The sequence below is a fragment of the Schistocerca nitens genome, chromosome 8 (genome assembly GCF_023898315.1).
Source record: "Schistocerca nitens isolate TAMUIC-IGC-003100 chromosome 8, iqSchNite1.1, whole genome shotgun sequence".
NCBI lineage: Eukaryota > Metazoa > Arthropoda > Insecta > Orthoptera > Acrididae > Schistocerca > Schistocerca nitens.
Window position 1 is genome coordinate 552,454,641 of NC_064621.1, and position 18,650 is coordinate 552,473,290.

The window sequence follows — 18,650 nt, forward strand, 5'->3', positions numbered from 1 at the left end:
GACGTATAACTACTACTACGTGATCAGGCCCAGTGGACCGCACGCATCTACAAGTTTCCTCCTCCACTGTATTCTGTCCATTGCTGCTATCCGCCATTCGTCCACACCTATTGACACTTGGTTTAAATCTTCATGGAGTCCATCCCTCCAACGCTTCTTGGGTCCCCCTGGCGGTCTCTTTCCTGTAGGTGTGAAATCCAGGAGCTTCCGAGGCCATCTGTGATCCTCCATCCGGGCCACATGGCCGGCCCACTGCATTCGTTTGGCTTTGAGAGTTCCTGCTATGTTGGGCTGCTGGTATAGTTCCTCAAGCTCTTCTGACGTATAAAGGGCCACCAAAGGCGACGCCTGTGTCTTCAAATGGTCTGAGGGGCGAGACTCGTTCAGCCGGTAACGCAGCTCCTGTTGAGTAATATGAGTCTTCACCATCTTGCAAGGCAGGCAGTGGTGTGCAACATGTATGATTGCCCGTGGAAGTCTAAGAACTCCAAATTCTGCTCTCATTTCAGGTAGCACTGTTTACTCCAAGGTGATGCAGACGAATGTGAATCTACTGGATGAGTAATTAGATGAAATAAAGCTGTCCATCGAGATGAAGTGGGTGGAGTAATTGTCTCGGAGTAATTCTGCTAACTGCAGATGTCAACCGAGACGAATAAGATCATTATCCAAAAAACAGTTGAGACGAGTTATCTCAGAATTTTGTGGCAGCGGTGCGAGCTGTTGGGCATAGCATGCATTTCGACTGCGGGATGTCGATTTTGAACAGCCTGACTCCAGTAATTACGTGCTTCGCGAAAATTTGACGCTGTCAGTTCTGCAAATGTCCTACTTTCTTTCGTTAACTGCCGTTTGAAGTGAAGTATCCATCCTGTGATTCGCGACAGTTCGTAGTAGTTACTGTCCTGTAGCTGTTAAAATAGGGAGTGACGTTTTTAACCAGAAGACTTGGCCTGTTAATTTCTTCTTTTCTGGGAAGGAGTGTACTTTTGTCTGTACAAATAGTAGGCACTGTGTTCGGTTAGGCAACGGCCTTGCCGCAGTGGTTGCACCGGTTCCCGTCAGATCACCGAAGTTAAGCGCTGTCGGGCGTGGCCGGCACTGGGATGGGTGACCATCCGGGCCGTCATGCGCCTTTTCCATTTCTCGGGGTGCACTCAGCCTCGTGTTGCCAATTGAGGAGCTACTCGACCGAATAGTAGCGGCTCCGGTCAAAGAAAACCTTCATGACGACTGGGGGAGCGGTGTGCTGACCACACGCCCCACTTATCCGCATCCTCAGCTGAGGATGACACGGCGGTCGGATGGTCCCGATGGGCCACTTGTGATCTGAAGACGGAGTGGTTTTTTTTTTACTGTGTTAGGTTCTTTGTTAACAAAGCAGGCCCATGGAACCATATAGTAGCATGCTGAAGTTCGTCTGCTATGGCACTTCTTCAGACACCAGGGCAGTGTCTCCACTGTGATGCCTTCGTTAGTCTTCGTATTTCCATAACACGGTTTGACACAAAGATCTTCCGTCCAGTAAGGTCACGTCGTATCCATCCTAAGGCCACGATCATTTTCCACCTTTGTCCATAATACGTGATCTAGGCGGGTGCAATAAAAACAGTTTACAGCGTAGCGAAAGTCAGCTCGCCCTGTTCATCTGCGAAATCCACAGCGCCTTAGACAACAGCACCAAGGTTGATTCCGTGTTCCTTGACTTCACGAGGGAATTTGATACAGTTCCACGATGTTGTTTAGTGAGCAGAATATTAACTTATCGACCAATCCGGAGAGGTAAAGATAATTTCGAGAGAAGCGAATTGTAGGAAGGCTAGCAGAGGATTGATTATTATTGATCCTGAACGTAAGTAAATGTAACCTGTTGCGAGTTAATAGGTGAAGATAAGACGAACGAGACGAACGTTCAATAAGTAACGGGGCAGAATGAGATTTTCACTCTGCAGCGGAGTGTGCGATGATATGAAACTTCCTGGCAGATTAAAACTGTGTGCCGGACCGAGACTCGAACTCGGGATCTTTGCCTTTCGCGGGCAAGTGCTCTAAAAGCTGAGCTACCCAAGCACGACTCACACCGCCTCCTCACAGCTTTACTTCTGCCAGTACCTCGTCTCCTACCTTCCAAACTTGACAGAAACTCTCCTGCAGAATTAGCACTCCTGAAAGAAAGGATATTGCGGAGACATGGCTTAGCCACAGCCTCGGGGTTGTTTCCAGAATGAGATTTTCACTCTGCAGCGGAGTGTGCGCTGATATGAAACTTCCTGGCACAGATTCTGTAAAGTTTGGAAGGTAGGAGACGAGGTACTGGCAGAAGTAAAGCTGTGAGGACGGGGCGTGAGTCGTGCTTGGGTAGCTCAGATGGTAGAGCACTTGCCCACGAAAGGCAAAGGTCCCGACTTCGAGTCTCGGTCCAGCACACAGTTTTAATCTGCCAGGAAGTTTCAAGTAACGCAACACTTTTTTTTTCTTTTGAAAGCACGTTGGCTTTATTCAGGATTCTAATACACCACTTTATTTCCCACTCTTTTGACTGTAAAATCCTGCTCTTCAACATAATCTCCATTCAGTGCGAATGCCTTAAGCCAAATTATTGTTAGGGCCTTCATGCTAGCATGGTACCGCTTCACGGGTCGACGTCGAGGCCAAGGTCTTGCTGCAGCAATAACCTCCCCCATCATCCAAGTACTGCTTCCCGCGGAGTGCATCCTTCTTTGGGCCAAAAAGACAGAAGCCGGGAGGTGCGATACCCGGGCTGTAGGGTGGATGAAGAAGAACAGTCCCATGGCCTTACGTTGTCATGGAGAAGTTCGTTAACATTTTTGTGGCGACGCTGTAGTCGTTTCTTCGATTTCCTAAGCGTAGCACAATACACTTCAGAGTTGATTGTTCCACCATGATGGAGGACACCAGAGTAACCCTTTCAGAGACCCAGAAGACATTCGGCATGGCCGTACCAGCTGAAGGGCGGCTTTGAACATTTTCTTCGGAGGAGAGGTTGTGTGGTGCCACTCCTCGGATTGCCGTTTTGTTTCCTGTTCGAAGTGATGAACCCATGTTTCATCACCTCTGACAATGTTCGACAAAAATTGTCACCATTAGCCTTGAAACGAGCGAGCAATTCTGCACAGATGGTCCTTCGTTGCTCTTTATTGTCTTCTGTTAGGTGGCGACACACCCAGCAAGTACACACAGAGAGCCCCAACTGGTGGACGAATGTGTCAGCACTACCAACAGAGACGTCCAGTTGAGCAGCGACGTGTTTGATTGTGGCCTGTCGCTCACCTAGAATGAGAGTGTCCGCACATTTCAACATTAGAGGTGTCACAGCTGTGTGCCACCGACGGGAGGATTTGCGTGACTTTACAGCAATGATGACAGACGCCTCGCCCAACGATTCAGCGTGCTTTTGCTCACCGCCACATCTGCGCAGACATTCTGCAAGCGCCTACGAATATCTGCGATGCTCTGGTTCTCCGCCAAAAGAAACTCAATCACAGCTCTCCGCATGGAACGCAGCTCCATTAGAGGTGCTACTTTGAAGCCTACATATAGCGCCGCCACCGATCAGAACTTCATAAAACTACAGGGGTTGGAGCGGGATTATTCCACGATGTCCGACTACAAACTGGGCATTTTCTCAACCGAAATTAGCCGAGGAAGAAAACTGGGTTCAGTCACTTACAGAATGCCTCTCGTATCCATTACTGCACGATTACGATATTCGCGACAAATCACTGGAAATATTAACTACTGTAAAATAGCCAGGAGTAATCATCCGGAGCAATGTAAAAAGGAATGACCAGATAAGGTAATTGACTGGATAGCAGAGGCAGAGATTCATTGGAAAAATCTTAACGAAATGTACTTGATCCACGAAAGAAATATTCAGCAGCAAGAGCGTTACGGAGATGCTCAACAAACTACAATGACACACGTTGTAAAGGCGGCGTTGTGTATCGCGGAGAAATTTATTTTAGTGGAAGATACGTTCTAAAGATAGTCGCCACCACGATGAGAAAATTAGAGAAATTAGAGCTTACAGACAGTCATTCATCCCAAACGCAATTCGCGAGGGACTTGGAGGGGTGAGGGGGTGGAGGGGGAGGTGTAGATAGTGGTACGAGAAGAAGCCTCCGTCACAAACAATAAGAAGGTTTGCCGAGTAAATTTATATGTAAATTAATTGTCGTGGATGAGGTTTTTAAATATCTCTTATGTCTAACATCCGCAGTCGCCTCCTCCTTATGAGTTCACTCACATCCATTAGGAAATCATACTCTTTTTATACACTAGTGGCCATTAAAATTGCTACACCACGGAGATGACGCGCTACAGACGCGAAATTTAACCGACAGTAAGAAGATGCTGTGATATGCAAAAGATTAGCTTTTCAGAGCATTCACACAAGGTTGACGCCAGTGGCGACTCCTACAACGTGCTGACATGAGGAAAGTTTCCAACCGATTTCTCATATACAAAACAGCAGTTGACCGGCGTTGCCTGGTGAAACGTTGTTGTTATGCCTCGTGTAAGGAGGAGAAATGCGTACCATCACGTTTCCGACTATGATAAAGGTCGGATTGTAGCCTATCACGACTTGCGGTTTATCGTATCGCGACATTGCTGCTCGCGCTGGTCGAGATCCAATGACTGTTAGCAGAATATTGAATCGGTGGGTTCAGGAGGGTAATACGGAACGCCGTGCTGGATCCCAACGGCCTCGTATCACTAACAGTCGAGATGACAGGCATCTTATCTGCATGGCTGCAACGGATCGTGCAGCCACGTCTCGATCCCTGAGTCAACAGACGGGGACGGTGCAGGAGAACAACCATCTGCACGAACAGTTCGACACGTTTGCAGGAGCATGGACTATCATTTCGGAGATCATGGCTAAGGTTACCCTTGACGCTGCATCACAGACAGGAGCGCCAGGGATGGTGTACTCAGCGACGAAACAGGGTGCACGAATGGCAAAACGTCATTTTTTCGGATGAATCCTGGTTCTGTTTACAGCATCATGATGGTCGCATCCGTGTTTGGCGACGTCGCGGTGAACGCACATTGGAAGCGTGTATTCGTCATCGCCATACTGGCGTATCACCCGGCGTGATGGGATGCGGTGCCATTGGTTCCACGTCTCGGTCACCTCTTGTTCGCACTGACGGCACTTTGAACAGTGGACGTTACATTTCAGATGTGTTACGACCCGTGGCTCTACCCTTCATTCGATCCCTGCGAAACCCTACATTTCAGTAGGATAATGCACGACCGCATGTTGCAAGTCCTGTATGGGCCTTTCTGGATACAGAAAATGTTCGACTGCTGCCCTGGCCAGCACATTCTCCAGATCTCTCACCAATTGAAAACGTCTGGTCAATGGTGGCCAAGCAACTGGCTCATCACAATACACCAGTCACTACTCTTGATGAACTGTGGTATCGTGTTGAAGCTGCATGGGCAGCTGTACCTGTACACGCCATCCAAGCTCTGTTTGACTCAATGCCCAGGTGTATCAAGGTCGTTATTACGGCCAGTGGTGGTTGTTCTGGGTACTGATTTCTGAGGATCTATGCACCCAAATTGTGTGAAAATGTAATCACATGTCAGTTCTGGTATAATATATTTGTCTAATGAATACCCGTTTATCATCTGCATTTCTTCTTGGTGTAGCAGTTTTAATGACCAGTAGTGTAGAAAAATAGTAGTAATGTCGAAACTCTCCTCATCATGTTGATGAAATCGGAACAGCTAATTTACAGACACCATTCGTGTAAAGCAAACTGATGCCCGAAAAAGCGATATTTGATTGGGCTCGCATAATCGCGTGAGGCACACGTCATCGAAGATCGGTTCCTGAAATTCGATCTTCGTCTTCCGTGAATTGCATTGCACGTAAACTTGGTGGGTGTCGGGGTCGGCGTTACCCCACATGAGCTACCGCGGCCAACAGACCAGGTTTCCAGCGAGGTCGTCGGACCGCGAAGACCTCGTCGCGCCACGAAATTTTCTAGCCTAGCCGCCATCAGAGACGACAATGGGGCCAGCGTGTCGCTGTTGACAAACAAGTTAGTCGGCTGCTGTGACGCTGGCAGAGCGAAGTCCGCAGTGTCATTGTGCCAGAGTTGACCGCAATCCCCGCAGACAATGGGCGCGAGTCTGCCAAGGTACGCCGCGTGCTCGCTGTCGGCACCATTGTCCGCGGCTGGGCGGCTAAACTGCAGGCCACCGAGGTCTCGCCGTGTCTCCGCCGCCCATAGTTTCCAGCCAGTAGCACCTCCGAGGTACAGTCTTGTTCTCCTTGTTTATTCTCGTATAAAATGTTCAAAAAAGTAATGCACCACCTATCACCGAAAGTGAGTGCTCTGCGTCAGGTTTCCCTGAATGGAGAAGCTAGCAGTTGAAGGAGTCTAAATAATGTCCTATCTCAGGTGTCAGTTCTGGCATGACATGCCAGACACAGACTTCACGAAAATCTAGTATGAAGACGATGCAGCATTAGTTCTTCAGCTGTTATTGTATGAAAAGTAATGGAGCGTCTTTATTATCAAAACGGCGTAATGAATGACTGCCTGTACCAGTAGAGGTTGGAACGCCATTGGAAATGAAACGGCAAGCGTAACTCAGGCTCTGGGTGGAAAAGCCCGTACAGGTGTGTTGGTCCTTCTTAAACAAGGGAAGTAGCCAAGACGGACGGACCTGAGCGCTGAAGAACAATACAGTGGCGGCCGGCCGATATTGTAGTGGGGCCAGAAGAATAACCGGATAATACTTCGGAAACTCTGAAAATCATTTACGCAACGGGGAGGAACAAGGAAGCGTTACCTCGGAAATCACGCCGGCTGGGTTATTTTCGAGGAGTTTTTACTCTGAGAAGCGTACCATTGTATGTATTCCTAATTAACGAGGATAGGTATTTCCTCTAAAACTTTCCGCGCTGGAGGACAAAAGACTAAAATATGGTTGGTCGGCGTTTGGAAGAATCTGTAGAGAGGGAGAATATTCCGTGGTTTCGAGAATATGATTCGCCTTCTGCAGTTACGATGGAGGGGAGCCGAGCTTTGCTGGGAAGTCAGCAGTGGAGAGAAAGACGTCTACCGTTTTGAGCGCCCTAGTTTGGCGGTCGCTCAGTATCAGATTTTGTTGGTACAGACGGACTTCTTGTCTTTGCTCTCAGGAGATTTTATAGTTAGAATGGTTAGGCACTGTATCGTTGCGAACTTACACGATTCTAGAGTTCGCCTCCTGGTAGGGAATCTTCGATGAGTATGCAGCGTTCAGTGATTGACAGCACTTTTTCTGCCTATACTCATCTTGAGACATTATGTGAACGCCGTCCTTGTGGCTGGGAGTCCGCGTTTCTCGTCTGTAGAGCACAGAGAGAAGAAGACAGTATTAGATTATACTAGTCAGAGGACCGTCTTCTACCGTCCTAGCGTTTGAATTAGGGTTTCTTTTATATTTTGTGGCTGGAGTTCTTCCGTCGTCGCAGACGTGTACGAGAACCATCACTCCGACGCACCGGACTCAGTATGTACCATGATTCTGCTGATTTCTTCGGCTTATTAGTGCTATAAAGCTAAACAGCTGTGATCACGTAAATTTTATTTCCACTGAGGTTTCACACCACTGTAGATCATCGTTGAAAGTAGTGACTCGTAGTGTTTGGTATGTAGGTGATGTTAGTCAGCTCGCGTAATTTATATTAGATCGCATAGCCATAAAAAGGGGCAGATTTGGGCATTTGGTCAATGTATCAATTAGGAAATCCTTTTTTATCTCTGTATGTCCGTTGGACATTGATATATAAACATTTTTAATATATAAAGGGGTTTTATCCACAATAAATGTATAAGAAAAACCAGCATTTATCATTTGTAGTTACTAGTTCCCTTAATCATTCATATATGTTGATGTTGTAATTTATATGTTAAAGAGCAACAAGGAGGAGATAATATTAGCATTAAGAGATTCTAAGATCTGCTTCAGGGGGTAGTCAGACAGGGCCAAATCTTCAATTTCCCCTTCAGTATTTTCCGTTGCGCACATTCATTTTACACCCACCTGGAGTAGCATCTTGGACAGTGTAAAATCTTATACACTGTGAGAATGAGTTGAGAAGCGATCTCACGAAATTGAATCATTGCTTCCATCAATGGAGACATCATCCTAATCCAAATAATACTGGGGTACTGCATCCTACCTAATAAAGAAGCCCAGCCATGTGACTTTCGACTGAATCTAGGAATTACTCTGGACTGGTCCTCGACATTCAATAGTGCATCAATCTAAGAAACTTGGCTCCAGAGGGAACCTACTTCGCGGCTCCAGAGTGAGTCTACTTCGCAAGACTGCTGGAAGCAGTTGGGATGCGGACGCCAATACTCCACGCTCTGCTGCATTCAGTCTTGCGTATTCTGCTGACGAATATTACGGTACTGCATTGGAAAACAAAACCCACACTACAAAGATTGATGTGCCATGAGACGTGTCACTGGTACTGTTCGATCGACTCCCCAGTCAGTAATTCCCTTTCCTAGCTAATACTGCTCCGCAAGACCTAAGGAGGATAGCAGCTCAGGTAAACTTGCTCAAACAGACTACTCCCGCAAAAACTCTCCCTTGTACAATACCCTACAAGATCCACCAACAACTCGTTTGAAATAAAGCAAACAACCCTAGGTTGACTTGGGAAGTGGCAGTTCTTTCGACGTAACCTCCAAGTGGCGATAACGCTGGAACCACCATCAACCCAACACTCCCCAATTGGTTCAAAATCAACAAAGAAGGCTGAGGAATTAGAACTACTACGCCAAACCTAGTCGTAGCTGAATCGAGACTGCAGAGCAGAGGACCAAACAATGGAACACATTGTTAAGGAGTGCCCACTTTGACCATTTGACGGTCATGTGACGACTCTGCACCAAATGACACCCGATGTTCCGGACTGGTTGTCAAGTTTGGTCACATCCAGTTGACTGTAGATGCTTTCATGTAGTTATAAAACCATATCGATGGGCCTCCCCCTCCCTCCCCTTCTCACCACTACCCAAAAAAGCGGTCGCCTAGTTCTTGGCTCTGCATTCCCCTGAGTTCTAGTGGGGTCATGTGTAAATATTAGTTTAGGCTTCTACCAGTCTGTACCAGACTACACAAGTGGCCCACTCCACTTGTTCCTTATCAGTTCACCATTACGTGTCCAAATGGTTCAAATGGCTCTGATCACTATGGGACTCAACATCTTAGGTCATTAGTCCCCTAGAACTTAGAACTACTTAAACCTAACTAACCTAAGGACATCACACACACCCATGCCCGAGGCAGGATTCGAACCTGCGACCGTAGCAGTCGCGCGGTTCCGGACTGCGCGCCTAGAACCGCGAGACCACCGCGACCGGCCACTTTTATTCTCTTGAATTATATTACAAATTCGAAGAAGATAATGGGGTAGGTTGATTGAAGAAAGTGGAGACCTTCTAAAATGACTAAAGCTATTTATGTAGTTCTGAAAAAAAATATGGGCTGGAAGAAGACTTAATCGACTTCATGTTAAAAAAAAAAAAAAAGAAACACTTACAAGGTTGTCCAAATGAAGCTCGGTACACCAGAGGGAGCAGAAAAAAGAAAGGGAAATCTACAATTTTGGGTGGAGATTCTGAGGAGGAGCTAGTTTACTCTTCTCTTCCTATGAAAGTTTTTTCTTTCGGCTTACTCGAATCGACTTGTGGAAAATAGCCGTACAGAGATCTTGGGTTCAGCAAGGAATTTCTGCAACTAACTGGAAGCTGTTGTATATAACAATGTGTTTTAGATGTGACTAGGTCAAAAATATGATTGTATGAAAGAAAATGGACTTCGAAAAATAATTCCAGAATAGAATTGTCGGGGAAAAGCAATGGACCTTACGAAGCAAGATAAGAATAATATTATAAGAAAGGAGGGACCTCGTAGCGTAAATTAATACTTATTTCGTCTGAGAAAAGAAACATTCGTAATGGTAACGAACAAAAAAGTAACTTAGCTACTAGAGAATTCTTTCAGACCTATACTTTAATGGACAATAAATTTGTACGTACCTTCGAACCTTTGTTTAAATGTAGATCTATATCATCATTATAGTACTAAGCAAACCGGAATCACCTTGCTCAGTGCGTATCTGTGTTCAACACTGCGTACTGATCTGATAGAAATACAGATCTGAGCTAAATACAGAAAGAATGTCAATTTCTAATACAAAACCCCCCTTCAAAACACTTTGCTCTGCAACCCAGGCCCAAGGGAGTCACTGATAACCACTGAACATGTTTTTAATTTAGTACTGAAAAGTTAACAATTAAATGCATTGTGCAGTACTCATACAGTACTATTGATGAGTGCATTATATCAGTGTAGACATGAATTTTAATTTCTTATTGTGTCAGGATGTGTACTGCTTTGTTTTTCTTTCAGTAAATTAATCAGTTTATGCGGCAGCGAGGGGGGGGGGGGGACTCAAAAGTTGGGAAACGCTGCCATAGGTTATTCCGGACGACGAAAGTTCGACAGCAACGAAAGAAACATTGGTTGTATCCCAGTAATACGAATATGACCTCTAGGGTTGTCAATATATTCAAACGGTTAGCCCATACGAAAGTGTAACAGAAACACCGCGGTAACGTAACCCCTTAATTCCTGAATAAATTTCTATATGAAGGATAAAAATCAAAAATTGTGCCACTTTAGAGGTACCCGAAACTGTCAGGAGAACGCAACACTTGTCAGAAGCGTTGGTAGCTTCTCTCAGAATCGACACCTACCGACACTGGCGTTCAAACACTGTTAACTTTCCAATTACAAGCGAAACATTGGTACGATGCGAAATCGCGACGTTCAGCTTTAAAGGTTTAACTGCGAATCTTCGGACAAATGGCAGCCGGCCGTTGTGGCGGAGCGGTTCGAGGTGCTTCACTCCAGAACCGCGCGACTGCTACGGTCGCAGATTCGAATCCTGCCTCGGGCATGGATGTGTGTGATGTCCTTATGTTAGTTAGGTTTAAGTAGTTCTAAGTTCCAGGTGACTGATGACCTCAGGTGTTAAGTCCCATAGTGCTCAGAGCCATCTCAACCATTTGAACAAATGGCAATTCAGAGGCGATCCGCTGGATTGTTACCGGCAGGTTGGGTCAGCAAGTCAGCATTACGTAGATGCTTCGTGAACTCAAGTGGGAACCCCTGGAAGGAAGATGACATTGTTTTCTCGAAACACTATTGAGAGCCAGCAGCATAATATAAGTCTGATACTGGCATGATTATTAGAATAGATGCACCGAAGTAGCTGCTTGTAATAACAATCCTTTATTTACGACAGACTGTTTCGGCATTTATCGTCATTGTCAAGTACGAGGTGCATTCAACTTCTAAGACCTCCGATTTTTTTTTTCTAATTAACTACTCACCCGAAATCGATGAAACTGGCGTTACTTCTCGACGTAATCGCCCTACAGACGTACACATTTTTCACAACGCTGACGCCATGATTCCATGGCAGCGGCGAAGGCTTCTTTAGGAGTCTGTTTTGACCACTGGAAAATCGCTGAGGCAACATCAGCACGGCTGGTGAATGTGCGGCCACGGAGAGTGTCTTTCATTGTTGGAAAAAGCCAAAAGTTACTAGGAGCCAGGTCAGGTGAGTAGGGAGCATGAGGAATCACTTCAAAGTTGTTATCATGAAGAAACTGTTGCGTAACGTTAGCTCGATGTGCGGGTGTGTTGTCTTGGTGAAACAGCACACGCGCAGCCCTTCCCGGACGTTTTTGTTGCAGTGCAGGAAGGAATTTGTTCTTCAAAACATTTTCGTAGGATGCACCTGTTACCGCAGTGCCCTTTGGAACGCAATGGGTAAGGATTACGCCCTCGCTGTCCCAGAACATGGACAACATCATTTTTCCAGCACTGGCGGTTACCCGAAATTTTTTTGGTGGCGGTGAATTTGTGTGCTTCCATTGAGCTGACTGGCGCTTTGTTTCAGGGTTGAAAAATGGCATCCACGTCCCATCCATTGTCACAACCGACGAAAAGAAATTCCCATTCATGCTGTCATTGCGCGTCAACATTGCTTGGCAACATGCCACACGGGCAGCCATGTGGTCGTCCGACAGCATTCGTGCCACCACCTGGATGACACTTTTCGCATTTTCAGGTCGTCATGCAGGATTGTGTGCACAGAACCCACAGAAATGCCAACTCTGGAGGCGATCTGTTCAACAGTCATTCGGCGATCCCCCAAAACAATTCTCTCCACTTTCTCGATCATGTCGTCAGACCGGCTTGTGCGAGCCCGAGGTTGTTTCGGTTTGTTGTCACACGATGTTCTGCCTTCATTAAACTGTCGCACCCACGAATGCACTTTCGACACATCCATAACTCCATCACCACATGTCTCCTTCAACTGTCGATGAATTTCAATTGGTTTCACACCACTCAAATTCAGAAAACGAATGATTGCACGCTGTTCAAGTAAGGAAAACGTCGCCATTTTAAGTATTTAAAACAGTTCTCATTAGCCGGCCGCGGTGGTCTCGCGGTTCTAGGCGCGCAGTCCGGAACCGTGCGACTGCTACGGTCGCAGGTTCGAATCCTGCCTCGGGCATGGATGTGTGTGATGTCCTTAGGTTAGTTAGGTTTAAGTAGTTCTAAGTTCTATGGGACTGATGACCACAGCAGTTGAGTCCCATAGTGCTCAGAACCATTTGAACCATTTGAACAGTTCTCATTCTCGCCGCTGGCAGTAAAATTCCATCTGCCGTACGGTGCTGCCATCTCTGGGACGTATTGACAATGAACGCGGCCTCATTTTAAAACAATGTGCATGTTTCTATCTCTTTCCAGTCCGGAGAAAAAAAGTCGAAGGCCTTAGAACTTGAATGCACCTCGTATGTCTAGACTGATGTTACTTTGGAAACACATAGCGCCGTAAGAGTGGCACTGTCAAACTACTGTCACACCGTAATTAACGTTTTATTTTCTATACATGACGTCATTGACCATCTTATTAAAAAAGAGACAGTTATAAGACAGTTCGCTAACGACGCAACATGGATGTCACATCAGTCTAGAACGTACCAGACAGTGGCGATAAACGGCGAAACAGTCTGTCGTAAGTAAAGATTTCTTATTATAAGCAGCTATTTTGATGCATCTGTTCATGTGGTTATCAGACACTATTGAGCAAATTTAGTCAGCCAACATTTGAAGCTGACTATAGAACGACTCTACTGCCGCCGACACACATTTCGTGTGCCCGTACGGGGACATATAGAGAGTCGTTTTTCCGTCGGTCTGAAACAGGAAAGGAAATGACTAGTAGTGGTACAAGGCCACCTCCGCCACGTACCATATGGTGTCTTGCGACGTATGCATACAGACGAAGATGTTCTCCCGAAATCCTGTAGAGTAAATTTAGGGGACCTGTATTTGCAGAAGACTGTGCAACTATTATGCTGTCAACATTATGTGTCTCTCGTAGGCACCCAAGAATAAGACAAGTGAAACCAGGGCGCTCAGTATGAAAATCTAATAGGAAAGAAAATCGCTAATATTAGCCATGCACTGCACCGTGGTATGCAGAGCATTTATGTAAATGTAGAAGTAGTGGTAATTCTATGATGCTATATAAAATAAACATGTGAAAGAAATGGTATGGAAGCCGAATGGAAGACTAAGATTTGTTGGAAGGATTGTGGGAAAGTGCAGTGTACCTGTTAACGAAACTGTACAAAAAACTAGAGCGGTCTATTAAGAGTGCTGCCCCTGGATTTTGACTACTTACCAAGCGCGTATATATGGTGTCCGAAGAATTCGGAGACGCGTTCCAAGGCTCGTAGAAGGTCGGATACGCAGGTGATATAACTGGGGAGCAGCTGGAAGAGATGCTGTTTGCTGTGTACAACGCAGATATTCACCAGAAGCACAGGGACGCTAACCTTGATTTGTTATATTTATGCGCCACCCATATTGCGACCCCTCCTGTTTACCATGAGCAGAAACAATTTAACCATCTGCACGAGACGACAGGCTGTTCCAACGTCGGTGTCTGAAGGCCGCAGCCAGCTTATTCGTCCTGAACAGGTCGTTACGATGGGCCACCGAGCTGCAGCCATCGGACGCGCTTCTGAATGGCCGGGGCGTGTGGTTGAATGCAAAAAACACCACCTCAAGGCCGTCATGCGGTCGCTACGCCACTTTTCGCCGATCAACTGAGATGGAACGTCACCACAGCCAGTTTAAGCGTACTTCGTTTTTCTGTACTGGTACCGCCTGACGCTACGTAGCCTGCGACTATGCAGCGCATATAGTATCGCAGATTGTCAGCCTATAACGAGCAACAAAACAATCTGTAACGCAATTAAGGTTAATAACACACGTGTGAAAATTACCGAACTATCAGTTTATAAGCCACGGCTGCAAAATACTAACACGTATTCTTTACAGACGAATGGAGAAACTGGTAGAAGCTGACATCGGGGAAGATCAGTTTGGATTCCGTAGAAATATTGGAACACGTGAAGCAATACTGCCCCTACGACTTATCTTAGAAAATAGATTAATGAAAGGCAAACCTACGTTTCTAGCATTTGTAGACTTAGAGAAAGCTTTTGACAATGTTGACTGGAATACTCTCTTTCAAATTGTGAAGGTGGCATGGGTAAAATACTGGGAGCGAAAGGCTATTTACAATTTGTACAGAAATCAGATGGCAGTTATAAGAGTCGAGGGACATGAAAGGGAAGCAGTGGTTGGGAAGGGAGTGAGACAGGGTTGTAGCCTATCACCGATGTTATTCAATCTGTATATTGAGCAAGCAGTAAAGGAAACAAAAGAAGACAGCAAAGGACCTGGAAGAGCAGCTGAACGGAATGGACAGTGTCTTGAAAGGAGGTTCTAAGATGAACATTAACAAAAGCAAAACGAGGATAATGGAATGTAGTCGAATTAAGTCGGGTGATGCTGAGGGAATTGGATTAGGAAATGAGACACTTAAGTAGTAAAGGAGTTTTGCTATTTGGGGAGCAAAATAACTGATGATGGTCGAAGTAGAGAGGATATAAAATGTAGACTGGCAATGGCAAGGAAAGCGTTTCTGAAGAAGAGAAATTTGTTAACATTGAGTATAGATTTAAGTGTCAGGAAGTCGTTTCTGAAAGTATTTGTATGGAGTGTAGCCATGTGTGGAAGTGAAATGTGGACGATAAATAGTTTAGACAAGAAGCGAATAGAAGCTATCGAAATGTGGTGCTACAGAAGAATGCTGAAGATTAGATGGGTAGATCACATAACTAATGAAGAGGTATTGAATGGAATTGGAAAGAAGACAAATTTGTGGCAGAACTTGACTAGAAGAAGGGATCGGTTGGTGGGGCATATTCTGAGGCATTAATTTAGCGTTGGAGGGCAGCGTGGAGGGTAAAAATCGTAGAGGGAGACCAAGAGACGAATACAGTAAACAGGTTCAGAAGAATGTAGGTTGCAGTAGGTACTGGGAGATGAAGAAGTTTGCACAGGATAGAGTAGCATGGAGAGCTGCATCAAACCAGTCTCTGGACTGAAGACTACAACAACAACAACATCACAGACTAGCTAAAACAACAAGGGGAAAGATGGGGTACTGAAAAAAATAGTAAACAACAATTGAAAAATGAATTACGAGATCTCAGCGGGTCAATACGCATATTTAAAAATAAAAAAGGACCCTCCTCCCCAGAAAAAAATTGATTAGTTTCTGTTAGACAGCAGTTTAATCCTATGCTTTTCTGTGCGTTGAATCCCTGTCTGACCGCATTTTCTCCCACGGACAGTACTGTCACAATGTGAATAAACCGGAAAATCAGAAAATACATATAACCAGAGGAACCGTGCGAAACATTCGCGCTTTTATACACTGAAGAGCCAAAGATACTGGTACACCTGCCTAACATCGTGTAGGGACCCCGCGAGCACGTAGAAGTGCCGCTACACGACGTGACATGGACTCGACTGATGTCTGAAGTAGTGCTGGAGGGAAATGACACCATGAAACCTGCATAGCTGCCCATAAATCCGTGAGTGTGCGAGGGAGTGGAGGTCTCTTCTGAACAGCACGTTGCAAAGCATCCCAGATATGCTCAATAATGTTCATGTCTGGGAAGTCTGGTGGCCAGCGGAAGTGTTTAAGCTCAGAAAAGTGTTCTTGGAGCCACTCTGTAGCAATTCGAGACGTTTGGGGTGTCACATTGTCCTGCTCGAATTGCCCAAGTTCGGCAGAATGCAGAATGGACATGAATGGATGCAGATGATCAGACAGGTTGCTTACGAACGTGTCTCCTGACAGAGTCGTATCTAGACGTTTCAGCGGTCATATATCACTCCCACTGGACACGTCTCACACCAGTAAGGAGCCTCCACCAGCTTGAATATTCCCCTGCTCACATTCAGGGTCCATGGATTCGTGAGGTTGTCTCAATACCCGTTCACGTCCGTCCGCTCGATACAATTTCAAACGAGACTCGTTCGACCAGGCTACATGTTTCCAGTCATCAACAGCCCAACGTCGGTGTTGACGGGACCAGGCGGGGCGTAAAGCTTTATATCGTACAGTCATCAAGGGTACAAGAGTGGTCCTTCGGCTCCCAAAGCCCATATCGACGATGTTTCGTGGAATGATTCGCACGCTGACACTTGTTGATGGCCCAGCATTTAAATCTGCAGCAGTTTGAGGAAGGGTTGCACTTCTGTCACGCTGAACGATTCTCTTCAGTCGTCGTTGGTCCTGTTCTTGCAGGATCATTTTCCGGTAGCAGCGATGTCGGAGATTTGATGTTTTACCGGATTCCTGATATTCACGGTGCACCCGGGAAAGTCCCCACTTCACCGCTACCTCGGAGATGATGTGTCCCAACGCTCGTGCGCCGACTATAACACCACGTTCAAACTCACTTAAATCTTGATAACATAATACTGTAGCATCAGTAACCGATATAACAACTGCGCCAGACCCCCTTGTTGTCTTATATAGGCGTTGCCGACCGCAGCGCCGTATTCTGCCTGTTTACACACCTCTTGTATTTGAATACGCGTGCCTATACCTGGTTCTTTGGCGCTTCAGTGTAGTTTTAAATAATAACAGCATTTGAAATAAGGGCAGTCGTTGGGGTAAGTTTAGTTGTGGAAATGAAGAGAAAACATCTTTAAAACTGAACCGAACGACGAGAAATAATAATCATGAATTTATTATACATCCTCGTACATTTATATTTCCACGTGTCGAAAAATGTGTTTTGCATTCTGAAAGTATGTCCCCGATTATACGACAGACAGAGATCAGGGACTACAGTCGGGGCACATAACCTATAACTTCAATTCAACAAACATTTTCGATCAAGATAAGCACGATTCCCCCAATCCCCACCCCAACCCTCACCCCTTTGATGAGTGGTCAGCGCGCCTGACTGCCCTGCAACGGGTCCAGGTTAGATCCTCGGTCGAGTTGGAGATTTTCACAACTCGGTGACTGGGTGTTGTGTTGCCCTCACATCATTTCATCACCACCGACACGCAAGTCGCCCAGTGTGGCGTCAACTGAAAAGACTTGTAACTTGGCGGCCGAAATTCCCCACGTGGGGACTCACAGCCCTCAATTCCATACGATCATTTCATTTCACAGTAAGTACATCAAGCCGTAGTAGCAACAGGTAAACCACAATTCAAGACAATAACGATAAATACGTTTGTCGTTTCGAAAATTATATTCGCTTAGAAAAGTCAGCTTGTGTGATGGGCAGAGATAATGGACTACGTCAGGGGTCATGATTGTTATCTATGACAAAGCTATACGCAAATTATCCAGTTCATAACTATGCTGAACCAAATAAAATGAAGTTTGTAATAAAGTTATATGAAAAGGCAGTCTCTTATTGCGATTAGTAAGTTAGCTTCGTAAAATACAGGCAAGAAGCTGGACGTCCATGATGCTCTCTTGTCTATTAAAGCTAAAAGTTTCTTTTATGTTAAAACTTTCCACAGATAGCAAGTTTTAGCTCAAAACGGCATGCAATGTCAGAATTCGGTTAAAAAACCTTCCTATGGATACCTCATTCATCCCTGTCCGATTAATATGTGTTGAGAAAAAGGGATGTTGACTTGAGAAATAACATGTATGATTTGAGTGAAAGTAATAAAAGTAATATTAACTTTTCAGTATGGACAAATTTCTTATTGAAGTATTAGCACGAAAACTCCTTTTTGTTACACAGAAACTGTGTGTCCATTGGTTTATATTTCCTTTCTCTCTTCTTTTTAAACATCTGCTAAAACTTTTTTTCGCTGATTAATTACATTTTGTACGTCTCGGCGATATATCCAATAATAGTCTCGCATCCTACTGCTGTTACAGTGGCTTTGATACCGCCTTTGCATCACTTTGATGTTTTGATGAAAATGCTCACCACGACTTTCGTATATATCACCCAGTTGTTCAAGGAAAAAAATCAAGGCGGCTGTTCAAAAGGTGACTCTCGAGGTTCGTCAAAAATACAAACTTCTTGGACTTTTCCAGCGCATGTTAGCTACAACAGAAATTTAATTTCGGTCCTATTTGCTACCTAATAACTTAGTAAGAAGCTCTTTGA

General features: G+C 45.4%; 1 pseudogene; it reads left to right on the top strand.

Annotated features, from left to right (window-relative positions):
- Positions 1 to 1,024: 1,024 nt before the first annotated feature.
- On the top strand, positions 1,025 to 1,142 carry LOC126199994 (5S ribosomal RNA; annotated as a pseudogene).
- The last annotated feature ends 17,508 nt before the right edge of the window (positions 1,143 to 18,650 follow it).